The sequence below is a fragment of the Castor canadensis genome, chromosome 3, assembly GCF_047511655.1.
Source record: "Castor canadensis chromosome 3, mCasCan1.hap1v2, whole genome shotgun sequence".
Classification (NCBI taxonomy): domain Eukaryota; kingdom Metazoa; phylum Chordata; class Mammalia; order Rodentia; family Castoridae; genus Castor; species Castor canadensis.
Window position 1 is genome coordinate 52,032,690 of NC_133388.1, and position 11,908 is coordinate 52,044,597.

At 41.7% G+C, this 11,908-nt stretch overlaps 1 non-coding gene across 1 annotated transcript; it reads left to right on the plus strand.

Moving 5' to 3' along the window:
- The first annotated feature begins 5,804 nt into the window (after positions 1-5,804).
- Positions 5,805-5,994, plus strand: LOC141421939 (U2 spliceosomal RNA). Its single transcript, XR_012446620.1, has one exon. It is a non-coding gene; the product is annotated as a U2 spliceosomal RNA (small nuclear RNA).
- Positions 5,995-11,908: the final 5,914 nt, after the last annotated feature.

An 11,908-nucleotide genomic window follows, 5' to 3' on the forward strand; every position in this document is an offset into this window, starting at 1 on the left:
TCTTTCAACTTTAAGAGTCCATGGTTGAGAGAAATGGTTGAGGTTGTTGGTTCTACTCCACCTTTTCAGGTTCTTCTCCTAAAGGTATTCACGTGCCCTCTCATAGGCACCACAAAATCTAGCTCCTCCTCTTTGCACCACTGTCATCCTTCCCCATATTTAGAGATGGGCAGAATGGTTAACTGGAGCAAAACGACTCCAATTAATTTATATATCAGGTGTCTAGCAGGCAGTTAGTACATTCTTATAAAATGAATAAATTAAAAGGGAGTGTCTTCCATAATGAAAGGGCTTCCAGAGATGCTTTTGTCTCCAGAGAGACAGGGCCTAAAGAGAGCCTTAAACACTATGATTTAGTCAAGTAAAGAAGAAAACAGGGGAGCAAACTAGAAAGAATCAGCAGCATGAAACAAGGTGTCTTAGGTGAACAAATGAGTGACATGTAGGGGGCAAAGAGAAACATTTAGTGCTGGTACACGGAGTTACTTCTATATGGAGTGTGAAGCAGAGATGTTGCCGGAAATCAGAACCATGGCTATTGGCAATGACAAAATGTTAGTGTTACAAGAAAGAAATAGTCATTTTTTTGTATTCCAGAAAAATCTCTGAGACCACTGAGAGGGCAGATTCAAGACAAGAGAATGGATTCAAGGACTGGAGGCTTGTTATTAGTTGCCAGGGAAATAATAGGCCATGAGGTTTTTAATTAGTGAATCCATTTGCAAATGTATTAAGTACAAATTTGAATATTTCAAAATACTCTACAGTGTTGACTTCAAGTCTGGCATATGCTGTGTTGCATAGAAACCAGGCAGTGTAAAGAAAAGCTTACCATTCCAGTGGGTGAAGCTGGAGTGGGAGGTCAACTAGCTACACAGGATGGTCCATTTAGCAGCTTATCTGTCACAGAAAGGGAGGTGACAACAAAGATAGAGTTCAAACTTCAGAGTGGGGCAGAGCCACCCACCTGTGGTGCTCTGAAGAAAGACACCCTTCCCAACTGCTCAACTTTCACTGACTGACCACAATTCTGAAGGCCAGAAGGTCAGACTTTCACCAAGGTCACAGGGTGATCTGCCAAGTATTGTCTTAATGTCTCCTGGACACAATTCCATGCCCAGAATGCTAGAAGACAAACCTGCTGTATAGAAATGGTTCCACTAGAGTTGAAAAGAAAATGGCCATTTGCTCCCAAAAAGAAAACAAGCACAGTATTTCAGGAAAATGTCATAAACTGAATGAAACTAATTTAGAAAGCTATAAAAATATGGCTGCATAATTCCGTGGGTGGATGTCTGTCACATGACAGTGAACCTGGGGCTCCGCCCTGCTGATGCATTTAGCCTAGTTTGCATGAGGCAGTGTGCGGGTGAAACAGGAGTGGGAGGTCACAGGATGGTCCATTTAACAGCTGATCTGCTGGGACCTGTGCCTAAGAAGTTAATTTCTAGCTTTGAGATGGTTTTTGGTAATTGTAGGTAATTTAAAATATAATTGCAATTTAGTTGGGGAAAAAAAACCCTCAGTTTGCAGTGTTTATGCTCATTGCTCTAATTTAAGTCTGCACTTCAATGCACGCCCATTTTGCATCTTGCTGATTCTACCACCAGTGATTATGAGAACAGCCTCAGCAAACCTGTCCGCGTTGTGTGACAGAGGCTTGCAAAGCTCCGCTGTGAAGTTGCACATGGCTACAAGGTTAAGTGTGCAAATGATTATCAACTAGACGCAGAAACTGCAAGGCTCCAAAAGGCAAAAGCCGCCCAAAAATATCCAGCTCGCTCACGTTTATAACAATGCCACTTTATTACCAATGTATGTCTGTACTGATTGATTGACTGATGGATTGATTGGAGGGTGGCTATGGTTGAGCCCAGTGTGGTCTGCAGGCAGGCTTACTGCAGGAATGATGATGCTAGGCTGCTGTGGGTAGGCCCCTGTGGCTTCCCTCTGCATTGTTACTAGGCCAGAGCAAGTACGGCTTTGCAGGGTTACAGAAAAGATTTCTTATCCCAATGAGATCCAGTATTTTAAATGCATTGCTTTATTTTAAGGGAGGAAGAAATTTCAGGATCTATTTTTATGGATTTATAGAGAATTTTTAAAAAATTGCCCAAAATGTGGTTACTCAGTGTTAGGCACCTCAGTCATTATTTAGATTACAAAGCACCATCAAGGGCAGAATCAGCTGTCATTGTTCCCCTAAACACATGCTGCTAAGTGATGGCGAGGCACTCTGATCCAATAAGTCACCCACCCACCAGCAGGCGTGGGAGGCCCCACAGTGCAGTGAAATGCAGCTGCCTGGTGAGTGGGGCTGGAGCTGAAGGACCATTATTTTATGACCCTGAGAGTAAAGACTGGACCAGTTAGCACTTGGCAGTGGCTGCTACAGCTACAAGAAAATTTCGAGGAGAACGGGATATTTGCAGCATCTTGAAGCATCTCCCCAAAGACTGCTTATTTTTTCCAAGAGTCGGGGAGGGAAACCAGCAATAATTTAGTTGAGAATTTGGACAACCCTTGACCAAGTCATCAAAATTATCATTACCCATGAAGAACAGACATGACACCCTAAGAAGTACTCACTGTCACCTATGCAGCTCTGTGACCTAGAATGCTTAATTTTGGTTCAACTATAAGGAATATCAGGTACCCTAAAATGGGGAATGATTTTATTAAAAACATTCTAGGTATGTTCCATACCCCTAGAATATCAGAAAACATCAGAATTTCACACTCCAATGGAACCTTGAGAGAAATGTGCATATGAAGAGTACTGTGAAGAAAAACCAGTAACAATTAGGAAAAGACACCAAAAGTTTAGGAAAATCAGACTCTAATTCAGCTCGTCAGAGAGAAAGGAAGTTGAGTCAAAACTCTTCAGGCTGTTCAGGTTATCCTCCCACCTGGGATGCAGGAAGAAGCCAAGATGTGTACCAGTGGCTAGCTGGTGGCATCAGGTGGATGTCCAGAGCAAGCTTCTGCTTGGCTCTAGGATGACATTTACACAGGGTAGGGGAATTAATATTCTCAAGCCTACTGATTTGGGACATTTGGGAAAAAGCATGAAAAAGTTCAAGGAGAGGAGTCAATGTTTCTTTAAAAAGAGTGAGCACACAGATGTCTGGGCACCCAAGGGAAACCACTGACAGGGCTCGGTGCCTGTTCTGAGGCCCAGTGTCCGGGCCCTCCTCCCAACAACCTGTAGATTTTATGCTAGAGAAAATAATCCCCTCCGAACTGAAGCCTCGGGCTGGGGCTGTTTGTCAAGTTGAGGGTTCAGGTGCTGGACGTCTACAATAAACCGGCCTTATTCACAGATTTATTGCATGTGGTTTTGACCAAGTGCAGTAAAAAAAATAAACAAATGAAAAATATCAAAAGAAAAGTTAAATTCCCACGTCCACGTTCCGCGGCTCAGTGGATGAGGGCCAGTGCTCAGTCAGCACTGCGTTGTCATCAGCTGTGTTTAAATCCTTGCGTGATCTGCTGAGTGTTTCACTGCCCTTCACTTTGTGAAAATACAGTATGCCTCCCAAAGAGCAAATAGTGCCCCAAAAGCAAGGTAAAAGTGAACGTGCTTAATTTAAACGATGAAGTGAAAATTTGAGATCCATTGAAAGGCAGCATGTCGTTAGCAGAAGTTGGGTCTCATTATGGGAAAAATGAATAGAGCAGCTTCAGTACAGCACTGAACTCTATGTACCTTGAGCACAATGGTGGTCTTCACACCGCGGATACCAAGGATATACTGTAGTGGTAGAGATCAATTGGTTGAATAAGTGAATGAATGAACGAATGAATGAATGAATGAATGGGCGGGTGGGTGGATGGATGGATGGATGGATGGATGAAGGTGTCCAGCCCTCCTCTGCATAAACCAATGAGACAATTTCTCCATGAGATTTGAATCTTAAGTAAAATGTAGGGACCAAAAAAAAAAAAAAAAAAAAATATATATATATATATATATATATATATATATACCAAAGGAGATTTAATCTAGCAGAGATACCTTAATGAGAGACCATTTATTTCGTTTCCTAGATCTGGAGACGTCTTTGTCATGGTTTCTATCCTTGCTAAGCCAGGTGCCTGAGCTTTTCCATTTATTCTAAGAACTGTCATATGTTCTCCCAACCAACTGGCCCTCTGCTTAAGCTGTTCAAGTTCATTTCTGCTGCTTATAAATGAAGAACCACTTGCCGGCTTCCCCCTCTGTAGTACGCCAGCTGTTGTCCGCAAATATGGGGGCCGGCTAATAAGACGATTGGTGGACGTTTATGGGTTCTTTTGTCTACATTTGTTTCTGTTCAGTTCCACCAAGTGCACTCAAGGACAGGAACGTGAAGAGTCGAAATAAGAAACGTCAGTTCATTGCATTCCCCTGCAAGAGCCTGTGATTACTATATCTAAAACTATCTATTTTTCAAAGGTACCAGATAGAGTTACGTGTATTTATGTTAAGAAACCACTTATTTGTAGATTAATTTCAAAGGGTGCACTTTCAGTTAGCCAATTCCCAAAGCCCCACCTCACTACCACACATTTCCCCTGATTTTCACGGCCAATCAGGAATACCTTGAGAAAAAAAAACAAACAATCATGCTTTTACCTCTAAAGTTTCAACTAGCAATGAAAAGAACATTTCTAAGCAAGTCCTAGCATCATTTCTTTCAAAAATATAGCTCAGCCACCAGGATTTTAAAAAAAAAAATTTTTTTTTGACACCCTAGTTACTTTTTATGGAAAAACCTGTGGAAAATGTTGCTTTTAATTGGTTTTTAAATGCTTCAAAAATATCCGCTGATAATTTTTATTGTTTTTGCCATGATGTTAGTACCTAGTAAAGTTCTGAACATCTAACAGAAGCTTAAGAAACAGCAGGAACAAAGGAAAAAATGTTTTTGTTTGTTTGTGGTGCTGGGGATCAAACTCAGGGATATGAGCTATATCCCCAGCCCATAATGCTTTGCTTTAAATTGTGGAGCAATTTTGGTTAATCATCACTAAGACATAGTTGAAAAGAATCTATAGTATAGCCACTTTTGATATATTATCATTCATACTTCTAAAAAAAAATTCTCAACACACTGAATAACCCATCCAAAGTCAGATAAGCAGTCCATGACTATTTTGAGTATTTCTTGAAAGATGTCACGATTGATCACGAGTGTCCTAAAATACTGCGAAAGAAATGGCAATGTCCGTCTCACTTCCTGTTCTTCAGTACTTGCAGGATAAAGCACAAGTGCTCCCTTTAGAAATGATTGATGTTTTCAAACTTATCTAAAGCAGATTTCTTTGGAAAAAAAATTAGTTTCAAACTTATAAAATCCTTTGTTAATTACCAAAAATAAACCAACCTCCTCCTAGCCAAAAAAGAGGAAACCATGTTGCTAAAATAGTATTTTAGCTATAGAAGAAGTTGAAAATTAAGAGTAGGTAAACAGCACACAGCCGACCCTCAACTAGAAATACCAAGCACTTTGTTAGGTAGCTGGATGGAGCAATTGTGAACAGCTTCCCAGGCTGTCAGGCCCAGACATCCGTCCTTCCTTGGAGAGCCTGTGTGCTCTGTCAGCAGCGAGGTTATCTCAACCTTTTCTGGCCTATTTTTAATGCTCTGCCTGGCCTAACTCTTAGGATAATCATCTTTTAAGTTCAAATCTCATCAAGCAAAGCCCCCACTCCACTAATGCAACCTAATAAAGCCCAGACACACACAGTTAGTCCCCAGACAGGTCATGTTTTTAAAAGGACATCCAAGAGGGGGGAAAAACTACAACAGAAATTTGTTTATCATTTCTCAGCCTTTTGGCTAAAATCAAGTGTAGTATCTGTTCTTATCAGGTTATTATCTGATAGTCCTCTATCCGAGGATAATATATTAAATGGAATTTTGGAGCAGGGAGGTGGAACGGGAGCCTGTTCCGTCCCCTCCATGCATCCACCTGGTATTACAGTACTTCCAGGAACAGTGCACCCCCCAAAATAGAAAAGAATAGAAATATTGGATGATTCTACTCAGATGAGGTACCTGAATAATCAAATCCGTAGAGACAGGAAGTAGAATAATGGTCTCCAGGGCTGGGGGGAAAGAGGATAGGGAATTATTGCTTAATGGGTCCAGAATCTCAATTTGGATGAAGACAAAAAGTTGTGGCAATAAATGGTGGGTGATGGTGGCACAGCAATGAACACTTTAAAATTTAAAATGGGAGAGTTTGTTATTAATATATTGCCATTATATGTACATTTATATGTAATTTACATAATTTTGTTGGTGGTACTGGAGTTTGAACTCCTGGCCTTGCACTTAGCAGGCAGGTACTTTGCCACTTGAGCCACACCATCAACGCTTTTTGCTTTAGTTATTTTGGGGATAGGGTCTCACTTTTTGCCCAGGCCAGAATGACCAGCTACTGGTTGAGATGGGGTCCTTGAACTTTTTGCCTGGGCTGGCCTCCAATGGTGATCCTCCTGATCTCTAGCTCTTAAGTAGCTAGAATTACAGGCATGGCCACAGTGCCTGGCTCCATAATTTTTTAAACAGGATGCTTTTCTTATTTCTCTTAAAGGATGCTGAGACTTGAATCCATAACAGTCCCATTGTTACTATGTGTGTATGTTTTTTAAAATCATCTCCTTAAACATCTCCAAACTCACCCCAGACTTCTTAATATTCCAGCCTGAACACTACTTTGTCTTCCTCCTCTCCTCCCTTTCCTCATGGGTCTGTATCATTCCAGCACAAAATCCAGAACCTTCCTTTAGGGTGAGAGAAAGGAAAGAACATGAGTAAGAAGGCCCCCTGTGACAAGCAGGAGAAAGGAACAGACTAGAAGTAGTCATTTTAGTACCATCACACTTAGTCTGTACTTACCCTAAGTTCAAACGCATTTAGTCGTCTGAGATCTGTGAACGGATGTCCTTCACCTTACCCATTGACACCCTCAATCTTCACTCAAGTCTGTTTGTCCCGCGTCCAGATATTGGCTACAGGTTTTGCACCAGTGATTTGAAAGCTTGGCTGTATATTAAAATCCCCTGGGAGCTTTTAAAAGTCCAGACCATAACTCATACCAACTTAAGGGTGGAGACCCAGGTGCATGTATTTCTTAAAATCCCAACCGTCCTGCTAAATTTGACGATCCACGGTTCAGGAACGTACATCTAGAAATCTCGGACTTCAGTGTGCGCGTCCGCTTCATGGAGATCTTGTTAAAGATCTGATTCTTATCCATGAAGTCTGGGGGAGCTGCAGATATGCAGTTCTAATGCGTAGCACGGTAATGCTGACTTGGCTGTTCCAGGACCCCACTATGAACAGTGAGGCTTTAGGGAATAAGAGTCATTCAGGTTTCCTTTCTTAATGGAGCGTTTATTATCATAATCCACAGCCAGTGACGGTGAAGTCACAACTGGGCCTCCCAGTAGAACGGGACTGGAAGATGACGATGACGATGGCTTGAGACTCAGCTGTGGTGTCCTGGGTAGAAGAGCTGCACCTCGGTCACAGGTGTTCCTTCTGCTGACTCAGCTTCTCTGCCTCCATCTCTCGGCTGGCATGGGGTGGGAGCTCACTTCCAACATGGGAGCTTTAGCAAGTTCCTTTGAACTTCAGCATCCTTGTGTGTAAGATGGGGACAATGAATGTCAGCTCTTTCAATGAGTTATTGCGCAAATGAAATTCAATGACCATCTACAGGCCTGTCTTTATTTCTCCAGCTGCTGCCTACAGAGAACAACCTTGCTAATTCTCTACCCAAGTATCTGCTTATGGATTCAGCTCACTGGTGGCTTCTCTCTGTGTACTTTTTACCTTTGCTCCCAGTAGTAACTGCTGACTCTCTACAAGTTCAAATTTGTATTCCTCAGAAGTGGATTTGATTGAGTCAATCAGTCACCATCCATTCCAGGCTAACCCAGTAAGCCTCTGCACTTGCACAAAGCCATCTGTGGTAGATCAGGGGATGAGCTGGTATCCCTCAATTAGGATTGACTTGTACTACCCAACAACATATTACGTGCTGTACGTAAGAAACTTTCAGAAGGAGATGGGGTATAGCACACGATTTGAAGCTCCCTAAGAGGGCAATTGTTAGCACTTTGTTTGACTTGTCCACTACATTCAGCAAATATTCACTGAGCACCTAATATAACCAGAGAATTTATGATAGCCCACCGCTGGAGTCCTGGGACCATCTGTGTTTCCTGGTTCTGTACTTGAAGGACAAAGCACCCAGACTTCCATTCTTTTTTATATAGCTGAGAGTAGTCTGTTTTCTGTTACTACAGTAAAATGCCCAAGGCTGGGTAGCTTATAAAGAAAAAAAGGGTCTTATTTAGCTCACAGTTTTGGAGGCTAAAAATGGAAAACAACATGGTCCTGGTTCTTGTGAGGGCCCAGCTGGCTGTATCACATTGTGGCAGATGGTATCATGGTGAGAACACAGAAGAGGAAGAGATCACGTGGCCAGATAGTAAGCCAGGGCACCACACATCAAAGGCTAATTAGGGCCCCACAAGAATATGTTAATCCCTTCTGAGGACCTATCTCCTATGACCTACTGGACCCTATCTCTTATTGCCCCATTATCTCCTAACATTGCCACAAGAAAGACCAAGCTTCTAACACATGAATTATCAGGGTCACTCTTAAACCTTAGCAGGTGCTCAGAGAAAAATTACTAACATTTTTGCTCTTTGAATACAGCTTTTTTTGTTTTGTTTCTGTGTATTTGTTTGCTTTTGAATGAATGTTATGCTTAGAAACAAGACTCCAAAAGAGACAATGGTAATCTCTGAAAAGCTCAGGGCTTGGTAAGGGCTGTGGTCAACACTGACCGAGTGGGTAGTACAAAGCAGACACTATGTGCTGTATGTGACATAGCTTATTTAACTCCCACAGAGACCCTATAACATCAATATTACCACCATTTTGTGAAAAGGGACACTGGGGCTTTAAGAGATAAAAAAGTACAGACAAGTCCACAGATTATAAGTGACAGAGCCCAGTCCCAGGTCCTGCGGAGGAGCCAGTACTCTGGGGTGGGCAGCACCCATGGCTGTCTCCTGAGTCTGTCCAGATCACAGGGGCACAGTTTGTGAATTAACACACACCTGCCTTGCTTTTTCAGAGATGCCTGGCAGATGGTGACATTCTCATCTCTACCCAGTAGAAGTGTATACCACTCCCAGCCTTCCAGCAGGGATAGCAAAAGATTAACTTGCAATTCTCCTAGTATGTGTCAGAAAGTGGATCATTTACCAAGTTCAGTATTACCTGCAGCCGATCACTTTTAAAAACTGCTGCTTTCTTGCATGTATATGTCTCGATGACATGGTTTTTGTCTTGGCATTTTTCTCTTGGTTGCCTAGTATCTGAAGCTGACTGCCTACTTTTGGAAAGAGCCCATTGTGTAACCTCTCAAAGGCTAGAGGCTTGCTTTCTCTTTCCTCTTGTCAGCCTGTCTAGGCCAGACAGGTGACCTAGACTTTAGCCAGGCAGACTCTACTGCCTAGAACCTGGTAACAAAGAATGACTGCTGCAGGGCAGGACTTGGGCTGAGGACCACTGCCTGGCTGTCCTATTTTACTTCCCTAGGGCTGCCATAACAAAGTAGCACAAACTATCTTTTCTTTTACTGGCATATATTAAATTGACATAGGTCATCATGACATTTCCACACCTGCATGTAATTACTTTGTTCATATTTACCCCTCTATTACTCTTTCTTATCCCAACCTCCTCCTCTTTTCCCTTTCCCCTTTCACCATCCTAGTAGTCCCTCTTACTTTCATGACCTTGGTTGTTTGCTTTGGTTTGGTTTTGTCTTGTTTTGTTTTCCCCTAGCTTCCACAAATGAGAGAAACACAGGTGCTTGTCTTTGTGGAACTGGCTTATTTCACTTGATGATCTCCAGTTCTATCCATTTTCCAGCAAGTGACATAATTTCATTCTTCTTAATGGAGAATAAAACTTCATCATGTACAAATGCCACACTTTCTTTATCCATTCATCCATTAATGGCACCAAGGCTGCCATAGTTAATAGTGAATAGTGCCTCGAGAAACATGGGTGTGTGTGTGTGTGTGTGTGTGTGTCTATAGTAAGCTGATCACAAACTGAATATCTTAAAACAGCAAAACTTAATGTGTTCGCAGTTCTATAGATGAGAAGTCTGAAATCAAGGCATTGGTATGTCCACACTCTCTCTGAAGGCTCTTACTTGGCCCTTACCAGCTTCTGGTGGTTGGTTGGTGGCAGCATAACTCCAATCTCTGCCTCTGTCTTCATGGCCTCTTCCCTAGATCATGTCTTCATGGATCTTCTCCTAGGCCTCTATATGTAAATCTCTGATCCTTTTTCGTACAAAAACACTAGTCACCAGATTAGGAGTCACTCTAATACAGTATGACCACGTTTTAACTTGATTACATCCGCAAAGATACATTTTCTGAATAAGGTTACCTTCAGAGGTATCAAGAATTAGGACTTCAACATGTTTTGGTGGGGGAACACAAGTCAACCTATAACACATATGTACCTGATGGTTATCTGAGCCTGAATCTCCGTGATCTTGTTGGCAATCTGGTATACAAATTCTTTCCATACTTAAATTAGTGAGTTGGTTTTATAGCTATGTGCCCTGATTTGTCTTGTCTCTACTCTATTTCCTTGACCTCCTCTCTGAGAGTCTCTATCCAGAGCTCATGAGGAATGAGAGGAACAGTGACTTTCTGATGGCAAAGACCCACTGCTCTAAGGATATGGTGAAGATTCTGATCCCATTCCTGGGATGAAGCAGTGAAGCAGTGGCCCAGGCTCGTGTTAAAAGACACACTAACCAGCCCCAAACCTCATGACCCAGATGCTTGCACATCCTTTAGATTTATTATGAGTTTGTTCTCAAGCAATGTTGCACTCTGGAGTAGAATTCAACTAACTTTTGCCTTTGGCCAATGGATAGAGTGAGAGCTGTTTCAGTGAAAAGGACCACACTGCCTGCATCAATCCCAGCCTGTGTCATTTTCATCAGTTCATCACAGCACCACCAGAGGGGATAGCCAGCATTTCAATTGTGTTTGCTCCAAAGTTTCCAAAGCCTCATCAATGTTATTAGGAACAATAACTTTATGAAAGAGTTGCAGAGGAAATAAAACATTACAGGGTTCTAAGAAACATGGTAATGAAAGCCAGCTGAATTTTAAAAGACAAATCCATGTCATGGACTTCAAGGAAATAAAAACACATTAATATTTTTTGAATAAATCAACTTCACAAATGGCCATTAGGAGAAAAGTGGCAGTGTTACTTGTTGACTTGCCCTGCTTTCCTTCCTTTTAAAACCTCTCCCTGTCACCATGGAATTGTGACAGGGCTATCTTTGCCATCATTAGTAGAAAGCCTCTTTTATTAGAATGAAGCCAACCTGGAAAGAAGAATCCAGTGACACATACGAATTTATTATTTCATTTGAGTTTCTCAATCCAACTGCATCTAAAAATACCCATTAAACTTCCAAGTTATTTGAACCCTTGTTTTTTTCCTTATTTTTTTTAAACTATCTTGAGTTGGAGCTTTAGCTGTACAAATGACAAGGTGCTACAAAGTGTTCATATCTACTTTGACCTAATTTCCTTGGACTGCTATTGGCAAGGGAATATTATGTTGAATGGACCACAGATTTCAACTGGGATGGTGGTTTCTGGATTTCTGTCATCTGGCATGCTATTGGAAACATATGCATGCACACACAATCTAATGGAGAAGTATCTTAATAAAGCAATTTTAGGCAAGTGAGAATTGTTGAGTTATGATTATACCTAAGGTTATGGCCGACAGGAAAGCAGTTTGCCAACCTAGAGTGGGAAAGTCTTCTATTCCACCTACCATAAG